The sequence below is a fragment of the Danio rerio genome, chromosome 14 (genome assembly GCF_049306965.1).
Source record: "Danio rerio strain Tuebingen ecotype United States chromosome 14, GRCz12tu, whole genome shotgun sequence".
NCBI classification, from domain to species: Eukaryota; Metazoa; Chordata; class Actinopteri; order Cypriniformes; family Danionidae; genus Danio; species Danio rerio.
Genome location: NC_133189.1, coordinates 27,602,501 through 27,621,181, shown reverse-complemented (window position 1 = coordinate 27,621,181; position 18,681 = coordinate 27,602,501). Strand labels below are relative to the sequence as shown.

Sequence of the window (18,681 nt, the reverse complement as noted above, 5' to 3'; positions counted from 1 at the left end):
CTTCAAGGTTTTTTTTTCCAGATCTGGCACAAAAACCTTCTGTAACACATGTCAAGGTTTAAGACTCTAGAAAGTACTGCTGTCAAACACATTCAACAAACCCCTCTGAAGAGTAAATACACTTACAGAATGCTTAGAAATGAGAGAATTAATAGGATGTTGGATCGTGTTGGCAAATCGAATTGTTCAGCACTAGAGGGCACAGACTGCTTCCATGTCAGCCAAGTCAGTTTAATGTCTTTTGTTGTCTGCTTGACGGATTACCACAGCAATTTTCATCCTGTAGACGTCAATATATGGCTGCGACTTAGACAAACAAATGTCATTCTGTGATTGTCATTCTGTGATTGCTGATGATCATGCATATATTTGGTGTGTTTTATTGATATTATGTTTTTGGAAAGGCTGACAAAATATTTTACAAAGGTAGAGCCCTAATAATCTCTGTAAGAAGAGATTTTTAATTACCTCCACAATAGGAAGGCTGTATTTGTTTAAATGTTTGCATAAGTTTTAAATGCCTTTGCTCTTTACACAGAACCCCTTCTAGAATAAAGCCTCAATTAGTCTAAATGTTACAGTCTGTGCAATGAACTGTAAAAACCCATATGCATAGGAACAGAGCAGAACAAAATCTTTTTCACTCTTTCTGTCAAAGGCCTTAAACTGTAGAGAAAGTGTCATCGTAAAGGGCCATGTAAAAAGAAGAGACTGACAGGGAGGATGGATGAGAGAAATAATGGAAAGTAGTAGCTGGAATATATGCCTTAATGTATACCATATGAGAGGGATTTTAAAAAGCAAATCCCACCATTACTTGTCAGGTATTCTGAAAGGATTTTTTATTTGCCAGTGAGAAGGACAGAAACTTCCTCTAACATCAGACTAGTAGTGGTGTAGTGTAGGGATGCTCCAATCAGAATTTTTGTAGCTGATGTCGAGCTCTGATTCCTTGTCATGGAGATCGGCCGATATAGAGTAACGATTCTGATGCGTCAAGCTTTATATAACTTAGCTATTGCATAAAGCACATTTTCCCTTCAAGTATGATAAACATTTTTCCTTGAAACATTTTCCTCATTTCAGCAGGGTGTTTTCACAAATCTACTTTGGAAAAAGACAGAAAAGTGGGCGTGTCCAGCTCTGTTTAGGGAGGAGTGTCGAAGGAGCAAAAGAGGGATGTGGGACTGTCGATTTAACCCCGCGCTGAGTTTCAGAGTCAACACACACACACACACACACACACACACACACACACACACACACACACACACACACACACACACACACACAGGGGAGAAAGTGACTGTGTTTACATGGACATCTGTAATCGAACTATTTACCAAATTAATAAATAGTGGACTTTAACTGCAGTTTGGCACTTTCGTTCAGGGAATTCATTCATGCCCCTCGTGACAAACAAGATATTTGATTCGAGGAACTGCTCTAAGTGTGTATTTTTCATGCAATGTTTGATACCGCACGGTGAATGAGAGAAAAAATAAATAAACTCTGCATTTCTCTGTAACTTAGATGCACTCGGCAGGTAAGCCGCGTGTGTTATTCTGGTCACAAAATGCGGTGAATATCCTACACGATGGTAATAGATTGGTTGTGGTGCTAACATGTTTACACTCGGTGCAATAATTAGTTCGATACGAACAAACTGAATAAACAAAGACCACTGGTCGCTCACCAAATCTGTAGAGACAGGACAATCCACAGCAACTAGAACCGCGTCTTTATTAAGAGGAGACGAGCAGCGAATCCGGATCTCCATTTGCAGAAGAGAAAAGCTCTCGGGTAAACAATGTTCCTAGACACGCAAGTTGTTGTCGCTCGTCGCAGTCCAGCTGTGCTCTCACAGAGAGAAATTGTTGGAGCCATTTACTTCTTTACTTCTTTTTTAGATGCATCTCCCTCCCCGCTTGACTCATATAATGACCTAATGACCACCATTATATAAAAAAAATTCTAATTCTATTTGTCCTGCAAATAGGAACTCTAAAAAGACGTCTTGACAGCAGCAGCTGAAACACAGTGTACAAAGGGTGATCCAGGTATCCAGATAAGATACCCTGAGCTCTCTTTAAAACATAATTATGGTAAATTACCATTGGACCTGTTTGATTAAAACCAATGATTTTGCCTGACTCCTTCACAAGGCTACTCAACATGTTCTTATGTCATACCTTATGCCATTCATAAATAAATAAATAATTAAATAAGTAAATAAATAAATATATAAATAAATAAATTTGTTTTATTATTTATCCTAAAATATTATTATGCTTAGTTCTGCATTATTAGCTACTCGTATAACCGACTAAATATAAGAAAAAAATGCATCATTCAATAACTGAAAAAAAACAGTTCCCATCACTAAAAAGTATTTGAAAGATGAATATTTTGTACAAATTGTATATTTCATTTTGCATTTTTAGATTCAGACAAGTGACCTTGATAGATTTATTTTGAGATTCAAAGACACAAGCAGACATTTTATGACCTATAAAAGAGCAGAGTGCTTATTAGATGAACAAAAGAGTACACAAGGTTTAGCTCAGGCCTCGGATTAGTGCTTCCCTTTCAGCTTCCCTCTTTAAATAAACTAGAACAAAGCAAACACTTCAAAACATTACTGTTTTACTGTCTGCTCTGATAGCCTTGCAGGCAGTGCGCCAACATGTAGCATGATTTTATATCAGGGGCATCTTGAGTTCGAATTGCACCTTTTCCCACTCCCCAAAGGTGATTAGCAGATGTGCTAACTATTAATGCAACTATTACAGAAAGTTTGCAAGCCATTTCAAACTCCTAAACACAAACCAAAATAAATGTTGCTCTGCCTAGATTAGTTTTAATTGGAAACAAACCACAGTAGGCTCTTTAGTGTTCACCTCTAAAATATGAATCGCATTACAAATAGGCATATAACCATCTACATAGTTTAAAAAAAAATCTTCTGACTGATTTTTTTTCCAAGCAACATTTCTTTAATATTGTTCTTTGCTTTATTTAAGTAGCTGAGAACAATAAAATCTAAAAAATAGTTTTAACCCTCTTTAATCTGGCCAGCTCCTGTATTTAAAAAATATATTGTTAAAGATGTTAACTTGAAAGCGAATATTTAAACATTTCAGGTATACATTTGGACATGTTTGTGTAATTTTACCTAAAACATGTTGAATAATTCACCAACACAAAAAATAAATAAAAAATAAATAAATAAATTAGTAATGCAGGTGTTGTGTTTTTGTGAAATAAAAAAATAAAATAAATAAACATAAACATGTTTTAAAATGTAGTGGACAGAGCAGTATTTTTTTTTCTTTCTATGAGCAGGAATGGAAAACCTGGAGTGGATCACCAGCGTAGCTATCATACCGAACTCTTAATAGAAAGAGAAATGTGCTTTTACTGCATTCCAGTATTTGAAAATTCTTGACAATTCTTGACTTGCCTTTGGGGGCTGACTCCAGGAAGTTCAGATGTTCACTGTTCACTCAATGCTAAATTTGCGAATTTTACAGCGGATAAAAACATGTTTACAGCCTGGTACAAATGATGGTTTTGGTGCATATAGCTAATAGTACCCTTCATGACAACAGTGAGGTTGATTTTTTAATAACTCATCTGTTTAGTTTTGATTAAATTATATTAAGTCTGCTTAATTAAGGGTGTGGCAACTTGAGTGACAGCTAAGTCTCGCTGGTCGCCGTCACTTCACCTCAGTTGATTCCGGCTGATCAGACTCTAAGCTCGGCATATACATCATATTTTTGTTTTGTTTAATGTGGCTTTATACAGTCAAATGCCTTTTGAAATTATTTCCTACTATTATGAGATAATATGGCATGCTGTGTGCACTTAATTGTGCTCACAAACCATTCAAGTGGCCTCCATTCCGCAGGTGAGTAAAATTTTATACTTGTATACCATACCTATAAATGTATTTGTTTTATTTAAGATCATTTACCATTTATAATTTTCTTTAGAACTGTTATGCACTCCAGAATCTGACAGATTGAGCTGTAGGCTGTCATGCAGTGTTATGCATGATTTCACAAATAGCCTTGCATTTACAAAAACAGACTATATTTGAAATGTTTGGAAGTGATTCATGTTTTCCTCCTGTAGAAAAACGCCATAAGAACAATGTTTAGTGGCTCAATTTATTACAACAGTGTTATTAAAAGACTAAAACTTTTTATGGCTAGTATACAACCAAGCACATGTGGTCAAAACACAAACGAGTCACAGATAATAAAGTATTCAGCGTTTTTCTCAAAGAAAGCCTGTCTAAGTAAAAAGCTAGCAGGTGTTAGTAGCTTCAATCATGCTCCGCCTCTTTGCCCTTGTTTGGTATCCCCCAGTTGGTGAACAGAATGACGATAATTGGCCACGCCTACTTGTAGCTTCATTTGCGCTCTTTATAAAACCTATGGGTGATGTCACGGATACTACGTCCATATCTTTTACTGTCTATGTTGAATACACAACAATCATTCCTTATTTTAAGAACTAACCAAACTAGGCACTCAAAAGACAGACAGGAACCCAGCAACAAATGGAAATCCATTATAGATCCCATGAAATCTAAACAACTCTGTTGTTGAAATCTAAACACTGTCACTCACAAGATACTCATGCATACCAAAAATATATATGTAATCACAATTTATATTTAGTCTTTGGTAAACAGCAAAGGCACTGAACTAATCACTGATTAACTACATTTTTGGAGACTATTAAAGTAGTGGAAAATGCAAAAAGGCTACAGTGAAGGTGAATCAATGTGAAACGCAACGGCAACAGAGGCAGAGACATTCAACACAAGGTAGCACAGTATGCAAAACAGGGACCTGAAGAAGAAAGGCATTGCTGTTTACGTGATTGTTTTCTGTAGGCCGTTGGCATGTTCCTCGGAGAAAATCTCATTGACTTAATTACTTTTTTCTTGTTTTGAAGCCGCACCTGTCAGGAGGTACAGGAGGCTCCATCAAATTGTGCACTCGTAACAAATGTCAACACGTTCCTGAAGCTTCTAATTAGAGCACCTGCTTCCTGTCTTGACATTAGATTACTTGCTTGCTCATTTGACGGCGTATGCATTACGTATTTTATGATGGGAGTTTAATAAAACAAACACCCTTGTGCTCAAACATGTCAAATCTCGGAGGCGCTAAATTATGCCACCACTTCAAGTGTATATATTAGAAATTTGGCTTGACAGTAAGTGTTAATATGGAAATTAGGTCATTCCATGTTCAATTAACTTTCCGGTTTAATTTAGAATTGGCCTTAGTTTAAATCCCTTCTGAGAGCATGCCCTCCCATCATGCTTTTTAAAGACGTATCACTTACAACAGAAGGCAGAAAAAGATGAGCAATGTCTAAGCAAATGAAATCAGGTGCTTCCTGATTTCTATGGTGTATAGAGTTTTATTTGCAACTAAAATGTGGGCAAACTGTACATTATTTAGTAGCATTTGTGACATTATTATTATTATTGTGGTGTTTTAGCTGCAATCACTATTATAATTATCATCATTATTATTTCTTTTATTAGAATTTCCAGTGCATTTTGGGATTATTAGGTTGCTTATAAGCAAATGCTCACTACTATTTATGTTTCACTTGAACATTTTTTAATTTTCTTTTATTTCTTGGTTACACATTTCCATCTTTACAGTATTAAACTCAACATGAACTCTTGGTTACCATCCATCACAGCTAGGAAACATTATGATCACATGTAATGATCACTTCAACATGACTGAAAGCATTGATTTGTTGCAATGCGATTTGCTGATTAAATATCTGTGTAAACAAGCAGTTGAACACGTTTAGCTAAAAAGTGGTGATACTACTGTATATATATATATATATATATATATATATATATATATATATATATATATATATATATATATATATATATATATATATATATATATATATATATATATATATAATAAGCCACTCAATCAAAAAGTTAGGAATTGCCATGATGTTGTGTTGGTGAGCTCTACTATTTAAGCCCCAATTGGTTCATCCGAGGCAAATTTTAAAATTTAAATTCAGAAAATGTTGACAATTATTTAAAAATATCCTATTATTGTTTTACAAAATAAGCAAATCACATAGGCTAAACTCATAGGGCCCTATCATACACCCGGCGCAATGCGGCGCAAGGTGTGATGTAATCGTTTTCTAGTTTCAGATGAACCGAGTAAGGTAGACACTATTGCATGAAGAGATATGTGTTCATTTATGGTAGGAAACTAACTTTAAATGATGCATCATTGCTGCATCTTCAAAGGGCTGAAAAAAAGCAGTTTCGAGAGAGAGAACTCAGGAGAGTCAAGTAAGACTTTAAGTATATCACTTTAAAATGTTGGCCATAGAGTAATACATTATATTTGCTATTACTTCCATTGACTTTTGTTTCATTTTGATTAAAGATGTTGATGCATCCTGACTGTTCTAACCTGAAGCTTTTCAAATCTTGCAAAAAAGATCAAAATCCCAAATGTGAATTAGGAGTGTTTCCATCAAGTTGGTAGAGTGGCTGACTATACTACTATACTAAACCAAAAACCAACAATAAACAAGGCAAGCATAATGGAGACAGAACTGCAGCAACAATTGTTAGTAAGTTTGAAACAATTGGGCAAGTTATAAATGTCTTAGCAGTGCAGCTTGTAAGAGCTAATAATAAAGCTGTGCACTGAAGAAGAAATGCAGAATCTCTGATGAACGCCCTCACAGCAAGGGCATATAAGATAACGCTGAGCACCGTATTGTACATGTGGAAAAAGACAACATCTGCAGGTTTTTAGGGAGTTATAGAGGAACCTGAAAGACATCAGCAGAAACAGCTGATTAGTCACCTGCGTGTAATGTTCCATCACCGATTATTCGCATTAATCTATTTTGTACCAGTCTAAAATCACCGTTTTTTTTTTTTTTTTTTGGAAATTAATGTGTTTTTTGAAAAAAGAAAGAGGAAATTTTCATTACTTTTTTCTCATGCGATACTTCAAAATGTGGATTAACAAAGGGGGACAGTAACCCAGTCACAGGAATCACATTTGAACAACCTAGAAGTATTATAGCATTATAGAAGCACTTTTAGAAGCATTATAGCTTTTTATAGAATTAGGTGTGCCTTTAGAAACATTAGGGTAAAAGTGTATTTTCTTATAACTAGATCTATGTAATTCATTAAGAAAAAAAAAACTACCCTGAAATATATTTTCCATTATTAAAATGTATTTAATTCATAAAACTAATTCTAAACATCAGCAACTACCATCTTGAGATGTCGGCAATGTTGCAGTTCAGTTTTGCTTTATTTAAACACAATACTTCAATTAAATGGATGCAATTACATTTACTGTATATTTATAGAAACCATATAATAAAATTGGGTGTACACCAATTTTAACCGTTTGGGGTCTGAGGGTGTTTTGGGGGCTTGGTAAAGTTCTGACATGCCTTGACACTTGTTAACATATACATATAGCTAAGGTTTAATATTATTGTATACAGCAGAAACTAGTCTAGAGCAATATGCTGGCAACATTTAAGTACATGTTTGTGTTTTTGAAAAAGAAACATTTATGCGTGATTAGTAAAAAAGTCAATAAAATAACTCCATTAAACGCACACAGAATATTTGTTCGCAGTATAAATGTTTGCCAACCCCAGCGGGTTAATGACTAACCAAAGTGTTCATGTCAGTCAGTATGTTTACATGGACACCAATAAAACGATTTTATCAAAATTAAGACAGTACTTGGATTAAGTGTCTACGATGTAATTTGTTTGTTTTACGATGTGATTTTTGACAACTGTGCTCCGACTAAAGTCACAATAGAACTAAACAGAAATGGAATTAAGACATGTGAAGTATGCCTATTTTAGTGGTATTACTGAAGTGCAGTGCAGACATGTTAACACGCAATCAAACCATTACCGTCATGTAGGACTTTTCGTCACATTTTGCGAAATTCAATGAAGCTCTAGAGAAAACATTGGATAGCGTGTTGGCGCAATAGCATTAATGAATCAATGTGCTATAACTTGTAAGATGGGATCATGAAAGAAACATTAAAAAAGCAACTCATGTAAACACATTAAAGGTTCAGGACACCCTGGAGAACTTTTTTTTTTTTATATTAACAGATTTGTGTGTGTTGAGCATCAGTTAAGACGATGTTAGCACCTGTCAGCTTTAATTGTGGGGAAAACTGGATAATTTTGAGCTTTTGTAAGCTAATTTCAGCTTCCGGGTTTAAAATTATTTTTGGGACGGGATCAAAATCGGCGACGTAGCGCAGAACTGCAAGTGCAATGATGATGCGTCGCTTTCTCATTATTATTCATAGCGGAGTTTTCTTATCCTATGAGGCTGCTTAATTATTCATGAGACCTGCCAGACCTACCTGAGACAAGCCCAAGCTGTGAGACACGTCACGGACCCACGGCACGGGCACACAGTATTTAGCCGTTCATGAAGGCTCATATGCGTTTGTTTCCATGATCCACGCGGTTTGTTGCATGTTTTTCCCCGCGATCTTGTCAGGGCCGATCATACAGTAAAGCTGTGTGTGTGTGCTGCTAGCATTTTTGTCGGGAGAGCAGCATGAGAATTAGAGAATGGCGGACGCTGTCTTTTATCAGGAGTTCCTTCACATTCAGACACATCACTGTGCTGCTGTGTTTGCCTAAATCCTCCAGATTACCAGCAGGGCTAACGGTTAAAATAGACAGGTCAGGAGACCTGCTGCACTGAGTCTGCTGGATACGGGGATCGAGGGAGAAGTCCTTATTTATAGGGTTTACATGAACACAATTATCTTTATAATGATATAAATTGTGGTTATGTGTATATGAAATTACGAATAACAAATGTAGCAGGGCATTAAATCACTGTTCATTTCTTTGCATTTTAACTTTGTAAACTATAAACTCATGCGTCTCCTCACGGTTTGTCTTATTTTGTGAGCTAGCTTCGTTCGCTCACGTTCTCCCCTGCTGGCTACGCCCACTCCTGCCCGATGCTCGCGGAGCTCCACGCCCATTAATCATGCATCTTTTGAAAAAATTCTGAAGTAGACTTTAACCGAAAGTGGGGGGTGTCATGGCCCTTTAATCATATTATTGTTATTCAGATTAAGGCAAATTATTTGATTACTTATGCCCATGTAAACATAGTCAGTGTTGCATTTGTTACCTCAGAGAACACAGCATTCTGTTTAGTGTTTAGCATTTACACACAGAATAAAAAATGATTCATTGAATTAACAATTTTTTTTTACATGGGCTGAACTTAAAGTAAGTATAAGATTTCAAAATTTCCTTTGTTGGCTTAAATTCAGCCCCTATAAATTGTTTGTAACCACTTACCTTACAAAATGTAGTAAATCCAATCAATCAATCAATATATATATATATTTTTTTTTACGTAGGTGCAGTAAGAAACTTGTAGTACTGAACAAATGCTCTGTTGCCTCCACCACACAAAATGCTTGCATTGCATTTACTACACACTGCTGTTGGACTGCTTTCATATCTCCACATAACAGACAGTTTAGCCTTGCATTCCTGTCAAAACTCTGTAATCTCTATTTATACTTCTGTTTGAGCTGACGTAACATAAAGGATTAGTCTTCATACAGCTGATACTGATCAATTAAAAATCAGTCACAACACTGAGAACAGTCTGAGATTGGGTCAAGGAATCCTTTATGAATACTGAAAGACTACGAGATTGGTTCATTTAAGACTACAGATTTGTCACGTCATATTCGCATTCAAAACATCTATTGAGATTGTATTACCCTAAAAAAGGGGTTCTCAAATTATGGTACTTGAACTTCCTTATAGTGGTACGCAAGGTACACTGAATAATGAAAGAAAAATAAATACACTTTTAACCCTTTGTCGCGAACGATTACACTGATGTGATCAGCACCGGCTGTTCCCTGAAGCATACAATCACATCGCTGTGCTTAGAATGTTTATTTTAGTGCATCGCATCATCAGATTTTAAATGTCTGCTTGGTGCAGAGCCAGAGAAAGATGCGCATTTTCAGAGCTAGAGAAGAGCTTTTGCAGACCAGTGCTGTTGTGTTGGCATTTCAGTTACTGCAAACTCAGGAATTTCCCCATGTGGCATCATTGGTAAAACAATTATCACAAATATGTTAATTGTGTAGTTGTGTACAATAATGTATGTTTTTGATATACATTTATATGGATACACCTTAATAAAATGGGAATGGTCAGGGATATTAACGTTCTGTTTGTGGCATATTAGTATATGTGAGGGGGCAAACTTTTCAAGAGGGGTGGTGACCATGGTGGCCATTTGAAGTCGGTCATCTTGGATCCAAGTTTTGTTTTTTTTTTCAATAGGAAGAGGGTCATTTGACACATCAATACTATTGGGAATTTCACAAGAAAAACAATTATGTGTTTGATTTTTATGTAACTTTATTCTTTCATGAGTTACTTTACAAGTTTCTGACCACTTATAAAAAATTGTTTTTCTTGTGAAATTCCCAACAAGTTTGATGTGTTAAATGATCCTCAATACAAATATGTCATGTGTACCTATTTCAAAATTTATCAAAAATGATTTAAATATGAATATGATGACATATAGCTAGGCCCACACGGAATCGCTCACGCAGATATCTGCAGATTTCCGCAGATTTTGCGCCCATCATTTAGTCTATATATTTACTTGTGTAAATGTGTGTACATTTATATTTATTCAGTATTTTTTATTGATTTTGACTAATATTAGTGTGATATAATAATAGTAATACTACTACTACTACTACTACTACTACTACTACTACTAATAACAACAACAGCAACAACAACAACAACAACAATAATATTAATAATAATATTAAAATGTTCATATGATTCATTTACAATACAGTTTGTAAAGTAATATGTTGTATTTTATAAGAAAGATTATATAAGAGACTTGCTTTGTTTACCGAATAAGTTATCTAATTGGATTTGCATTGTAAACACTGAAAAAAAGTAAAAAAAAAAAGGTATTCATTGTTGATTTCATATGTCAAGTTTACCTATAAGCACAGTACAATGTTAGGCCCAATCCCAATTCTATTTTTGTACCCCTACCCCATCCCCTTGGCACTTACAATTGAGGGTTAAGGGGAAGGGCTTCAAAATATACCCCTAATAGTTGGTACACCACTACAGCACCTGCACACGTCATCATATGTCCTCGCAATTTCTTGCTTCATGTGAGATTAGACAATCGCGACTGCTGTAATTGTTCCAGTTGTGCTATTTTTTGGTATTTATCTTCAGGAAATCACTGAAGGCATATTTTATGTTATTATAACAATATAATGTGGCAATAAGATCATACTGTGTATTTACACAGTGGCCATATTCATCTAAGCAAACACACAAAAACAGCATTAACATTATAGTAGACACTGTAAAAAGCTCATTCTCAGCCACTATACATTAGTGACAGGGTATTCCAGTGTCATCAAGTGACAAAATGTTGTGGGACTGCAGTTCAGAAGTTATTATTAGGGACTATAGATCGCAACATTTAGCGTTTTTTTTTTTTTTTTTAAGCATGACGGTAAAACACGAACGCTGTTATGAATATATTAAAACATGTTTGTTTGTCGTGAAAATTTGTATTGATGACAAAAAATACTAATTAGCTGATCTCCTTCCTTCTGGCTGGCTGGTGTATTCTGGGAATTTTTCTTACCCCTTGGTTTTGAGTGTGGTCCCGAAAAATCTTTGTTCGAAGGGCTATTTACCCCTTCCCCCTAGCCCTACGCCTTCAAGCTAAAGAGAAATAGGACACCCCTACCCCTTGGCGTGCACGCTCAAATTGAGTGGAAGGGATAAGGGGAAGGGGTAAGCGGTAGAATTGGGATTTTGCCTTAATGTTCAAAATATTTATAATGTTTAAAGTTGCTGGTTGCAGGAAAGTGGTAGTTGATGAAAACGTTTGAGAACCACTACCCTAAAATATTATCTTTTTTTGTAAAATACAACTTATGTTTGTGTACAAGTTACTAAACCACCCCCAGAGATGTGGGAGAGCAAAGTTTTTCACCACAGTGAAAAGTTTGAAAGTCTGAAATAGAGTTGCGTGATTGTTAGCAGAAAGTTGCTAGGAAACAGATGCTCGGAGAACACCACTGGACGCTGAAATGCATGTGGTCAATTTGACCAAGGCCATTCAAGGCAGAAATACTAAAAAATCTTTTGTGTTTTTTGATTTTGATAAAATAACACTGTTAGAATTAAATACACACATTCAGTAAAATCCAGGTACTTTCATGGATTTTATTATAACAAATTTATAAAGTTGCTAAATTTAACAATGGTCAAAATGACTGCCCTGTAGTTCTAGCGTTAAGAGAGAGAGAAAAAAACAAAAACATTCAATTTAGCTTTTATCCCAAAATTTTTATTAACATTTGGCAGATTTTTTGTTCCAGCATGTGCTCTATGTGGAATAAAGTGTTTAACCCTGCTCATATAAAACACATTTGTTCAGTTAAATGACATATGCAGCTTTCAAATCTACAGTAGGACTATGGAGCCATGGAAAACAAAAACCACTACTGCCACACATTAAATCACCACACAGCTGATGTCATTCGAGAAGGAGCACTTTGTGACCCCGCAAGTTCTCCAGGGAAAGCAGGTCTATAGACTTTCTGCTGCAGTACTTGCCCTTCTGCCCATCGATGCGCATCTCAAGAACTCCACAGCAGAGAAGGTCAATTCAGACCATCCCAGTGCTGTTCATCTTTCAGTTCACACTCTCACATGGCCAATACCTTCAGATATGCTGAAACATTCCAGCTAAATCCCAGGTGGGGAATGGGGATGCACAGGAAAAAAAAACCTCAATTTCACCCAGAAACACACACACACACACACACACACACACACACACACACACACACACACACACACACACACACACACACACACACACACACACACACACACACACACACACACTTGCTTCAACTTGAAAACCCACTTGAGAATCAGAGAAGAATACATGTGGCTGTACAGTCATGCCATGTTAAAGAATCAGTGAGTGTGTCAGGCAAGGAGAAGGCGAGCGGTCATGGTTTTTTAGCTTTTGTTCACAGAGTGAATCTCACATGCTGAAAACACGCGTGATAAAAGAGCAGATCCATTAAGCTGGATTGGTTAAAAGCAGCGGGGGAGATGTTTTGATGGAAGCGCATTGTATTGGAGCGAATGGCTGTTCCTCGCACCATTACGCCACAGAAACTGTTTGCTGCAGACAAATGTACACATTCCGCGCAACAAGGCATGTTTTTTTGTGTGAGTAATGTTCTCCTGGTAGAAGATGTTTCATAGAATGTACGTATATACCAACAGAATTTTCCACAACAGCTTGGTTTGAGAATAAAAAAACACCCACACGTTTGCAGGTGCAGTTGTAGACAGGAAAACGATTGGAAATGATGATAAATCGAACCAGATCTGTTTAAAAAATAAGTCAGTGGAATGTCTGAAGGAAATGAAAACACACAGACAAAAGAAATCAGATGCAAAAATACCTCTTAACTGAGCCTGAAAAGCATCAGGGAGAGAGAAACACAAAAAGAGCTGCTATTACTGGGAAAGATGGAACGGCTTGGCTTGAAAAAAAGACAAGAGAGGAAAACACTGCAGAAGAGAACAGAATAAGTCCGATTCTTTCATCTTTTTAATGATGAAAAATGATGAGCAAAGGTCAGCTCTGAAAGCTTATCATCTTGTTACATGAAAACAACATCTATCTGTTACAGCAGCCATTGCAACTCATTTGACAGAATGACTTTGATTTGGGCTGCTGACTGAATGATGCAGATTTTTGGAAGTAAGCCACCCCCCAGAGAAAAACATCTAGGTTTTATTATTATTATTTTATTTTTATGGAAAAAAAAATATATATATATGAGCGGTGCTCAAAATAAAATGTGTTTCAGATGAGATGACAGAACTGTCACTTTGGCTCACATTTGTTTTTTGTCTTGTGATGAATATTAGTTGTTTTTGTATTGAGCACTGATGTTGTGATTTAAATGTGTCATAAAAGATAAGGGATTCTAATACTTTTGTTAGCATAAGTTAGAAAATAGATCATGTAAACTAATTGCTATACTTTTTTCGACCAAAGTTTTAAATAAATATGATTTTTCTTTGCAAAAAAATTATAATTTAAAGAACAGTAGAATTTATAGATTTCATATTTTGTTCAGATTTGTTTTAAATCTTACATTCATCAAAAATCCTCATAAAAAAAAAGAAAATCATAATAGTTCAACTATTTTCAGCCTTCAGTTTCACTCTTAAAATGACACATTCCTTATTGGCATCTTACCAAAGTTTAACCACCTTGAAGCCTTTTCATTGCACAAAAAGATCTCTATAATACTGGAAAGTTTTTTTTTTTTTTAATTATAAAAAAGCTGACTGATTATTTTAATAACTTTTCACTTGAAGGTTCTTTATGGAATCAAAATTATTCTGTATCTTGAGGAGATGCTGTGGTGGTCATAAAGGACCATGATTCTTGAAAGACCCCAGTGACAGATGAGTCTTTGCATTGATCCCATGGGCTAGCCTGAACACCCACCGGTGACCTACTTACACATGCAGTTCTCCACGATGGATGTCCAGCATTCTCCACAAGAAGTACAAGAAGTTTGGCAATAAGAGAAATGGTTGTGCCCAACTGAGCCTGGTTTCTCTCAAGGTTTTTATTTTCTTTACTTTCGTCGATAGGTGAAGTTTGTTCCTCGCCACTGGCTTGCTTGGTTTGAGACTTTTGGAGGATTGGACTTTCAGCAGTGAAAATTAAACCACTGAACTGATCTAAACTAAACTTCAACTCTGAAAACTGGACTGACACATTTTCAATTTACTAGAACTTCTATGCTTAGCTTCTTTGGCACAACCTACATTGTAAAAGTGCTGTATAAGTAAACATGAATTGAATTAAATTAAATTATTCTATGAAATGACTAAGAAAAAAAAGCATTTTAAAACCTATAATGTGCTTCAATAAAAGTGTTTATAATAAAAGAAAAAAACAAACAAACAAGAAAACAAGCTGCATATCAGCATATAAAATGGTTTCTGAATGATCTGTTAGTTACCACGTGTTACCATATTACCATGAATAATGTAAAAATATATATATTTTTGAAAAATAACAAATAAATAGTAAAGTTTGAGGTCAGTAGGATTTTTAAATGTTTTAAAACAAGCTTATCCTGCTCACTGCATTTATTTAATCAAATAAAATTGTAAAACGTTATTGCACTATAAAATAACTTTTTTAAAATTAGTTTATGATTCATTCAGGGCAAGGTAGTGGCACAGTAGGTAGTGCTGTCACCTCACAGCAAGAAGGTCGCTGGTTCGAACCTCGGCTCAGTTGGCGTTTCTGTGTGGAGTTTGCATGTTCTCCCTGCCTTCATGTGGGTTTCCTCCGGGTGCTCCGGTCTCCCCCACAGTCCAAAGACATGCGGTACAGGTGAATTGGGTAGGCTAAATTATCCGTAGTATATGTGTGTGTGTGAATGTGTGTGTGGATGTTTCCCAGAGATGGGTTGTGGCTGGAAGGGCATCCGCTGCGTAAAAACTTGCTGGATAAGTTGGCGGTTCATTCCACTGTGGTGACCCCGGATTAATAAAGGGACTAAGCCGACAAGAAAATGAATGAATATAATTCATCATTATTATTATCATCATTATTATTATTATCATCATTTTTTTTATTCCAGGGATTTTAAAGATTAATTATCCTTCAGAAATCACTCTAATATGAATAAATTATTATTATAATCATCACTAATACTATCATTATCATTATTATTATTGATATTATTTTTATTAGTAGTAGTAGTTTTTATTTTTTAAATTATCATTAATATAATTACAATTATTATTATTATTGTTATTATTCTTCTTCTTATTATTATTATCATTACTATTATTTTTACTATTAATGGTAATAGTAATAAACCCTAACCCTAAACAGAGTAATTTTTCTTAAAAGTGGTTTCTAAAAAGAAAAAAAGGGAAAAGAGAGACGAATATTTTTTTAAATAAAAATAAAAACTGAACCCAAACTTTTAACCGGTAGTGTACTGTATTTCATTTTGGAAGTAAAAATAAGTTTAAAATAAATTGTGGGCTGGAACAACAGTTTCTGAACAACACAAGGGTGAACAAAAGTAAACAATGAAAGAATATTTATGGTCCAGTGAACTTTCGGTGAATCCAAAAAATAGCCCAAGTTTTAGAGCAAATTGGGGTAGAGTACAAATGTAAGAAGGTTTCAGTGTAGCAGCAGTTGCCCTTCAAGACAGAAAATCTATGCTGGTATTTGAAGAGTCTTTAGCCTTTAGTGGAGCACAAGCTCCATGCTCGTTATCAATATCAAGTTATCAGGCAGTTCTAAAGGTTGCCCCTTTAGCTGACCAAAACATTTGCTTGCCAATCTCCAGCTGTACAGTGAAGATGCGTGTGCGAGTGTTGAAGGAGCCCTGGTGATGATGGACGGAGCCGTGTCCACATTCCAGTTCCAGCAGCTTGTTCTATCGACTGATGTTCAGAAGCTGGCATTATCGCAGTCTGCCACCAGGATCTTATCAAGGGCAGCCAATTATAACGGAAAAGAGGTGAGCGGTGTTAAGGAAATGTCAGCAACTCCGTAACCTCCAGCTCATCTTATCTGTCCTCAAGCGTCACGTGACTCCATCGCCACACAGGCCGAATGCTTATAGCCACAGAGAAGTCCCTTTGAAGAATCCAAAATCAAAAGACAAATTACAGCAATTAGTCACAAAACCCCTGCGCACGACGTTCTGATTTATTAAACAGAAAGATGTTTAATAAATGATAAAGCGGTGCCTTTGGCTGCTGTTTGGCCGGCAGATTGATGCCCTTTTACAGGGTGAGAAGTGAGAAAGATCACTTCATCTCTCTAGCAGCTGAGATGAGGGATTTCTCTGCACGCTATCTGTCCATCAGAGCCAGAGTCAATGATCCGATTCTTCACCGTGGACAGAGAGTCAGTGGATGCGGTGACAAACACTCATTAGCGTGTGCTAATGGTCTGCCCAGCTGAGTTGGCGGATCGAGGAAAGGCAGAGATGCAGATAGCGAAGTCTCTGGCTGTGAATGACAAGCCGTTCTTCCGAGAGCTATCGAGCATGTGCCATTGCAATGATGGGGCGTTTGACGCAGAGATCGGTCAAGTGGCTGTCAGAGGCAATGGGCTCAGACCTAGTTCTGCCACATCACTTAACATTAAGCGTGACTGAGACGCGACGCAACCCCAACTGACATCCCGCACTCTCCAGCCACTCAACAGGCTCGCAGAGATAAATGCGTGAAGCCTTTGCAGCTCAAATGGAAGAGTCTAGCTTTTTCCATCGGTCTGATTTTCAAAAAACGAAGCCAAGAGCAGCTCATATCAGAGCCACGTGATGAGACTGGCAGACAGACTGAGAGAGACAGTGATTCTTAAATGCAGACAGATAGGGAGCTGATTGACACGTCTGCGATCGCCCATCTCCCTCGGGCATGACAGGTTTTCGGGTCTAAGCTTTGTGACTTACTGACAGACTGATATCTAATCTAAACCTCAAATCTCAGAACAAAGTAAATAAAAAAAGATTGATTGTTATTTGGCAGCTGCCTACCACATATGTATGACTCTCAGTAATACGTTTTCAGAGGACTACTATTACTGAAAAAAAAAGAAAAGAACACTATTTTACAGCAATATTCAAGATATACATCTAAGGTCTCAAACTGGATTCCTGGAGGGCCGCAGCTCTGCATAGTTTAGCTCCAACCCTAATCAAACACAGCTGATCCAACTAATCAAGGTGTTCAAGACTACTAGAGACTATTTAGTGGAAGTGAGTAGGAGGTGGTTGGAGATAAAATCAGCAGAGCTGTGGCTCTCTAAGATTGAGTTTGAAACCAATAATGTACATGCTATAAGAGAGCAGTTACAATATCAGATTTTTTTACTGAACAACTATTGTACCCAAAGAGTTCATGATAGCAATATACTGCAACATCTAAAGAAATCTTCCAAAAATTGTATCTGATCTTAAACCTTGCCACTGTTACATTATATAGGTGCACATGAATACTCATTTTTAATAGTATCAGTCAACATTAATTTTAACTTTTGTTAATACATTATTAAACTCAAAAGTACATGTTAACACTATTTAGAATTACTATTAATATTATTAATTAACACTATTAGAATTAGAATAACTTTAAGAGTGAGAAATTGCAGTTTTATTAAACACTAGATAGGGGTGTGACAAGATGCTTTCACAAGACGAGACGAGAAACAAAATTGGGTTCACGAGATCGAGACGAGACTAGAATTTTACACTATTTTAAAGAAATAAATGTAATAAATTAATATGCGAATGGAAAAAAATATTTTATTTAACTGAAAACGATAAATCACACAATGCAAAACTATTTGGATGCTTTTTTAAATCAACTTGTAATGAATGTTATTTTACACATATTTTAATGAATTCTATGCAGTAAAAGGCATTCAAACGCTGCAAAATATTT

General features: G+C 36.0%; 1 protein-coding gene and 1 long non-coding RNA gene across 18 annotated transcripts in view; one reads left to right on the top strand and one right to left on the bottom strand.

The window, feature by feature from the left end:
- The window catches only part of enox2 (ecto-NOX disulfide-thiol exchanger 2), a 403,527-nt gene that overhangs the window by 150,023 nt on the left and 234,823 nt on the right, over positions 1-18,681 (bottom strand). The window lies entirely within an intron of this gene.
- On the top strand, positions 13,994-15,785 carry LOC141377513 (uncharacterized). The gene is made up of 2 exons (XR_012389732.1): positions 13,994-15,246; positions 15,287-15,785. It is a non-coding gene; the product is annotated as an uncharacterized lncRNA (long non-coding RNA).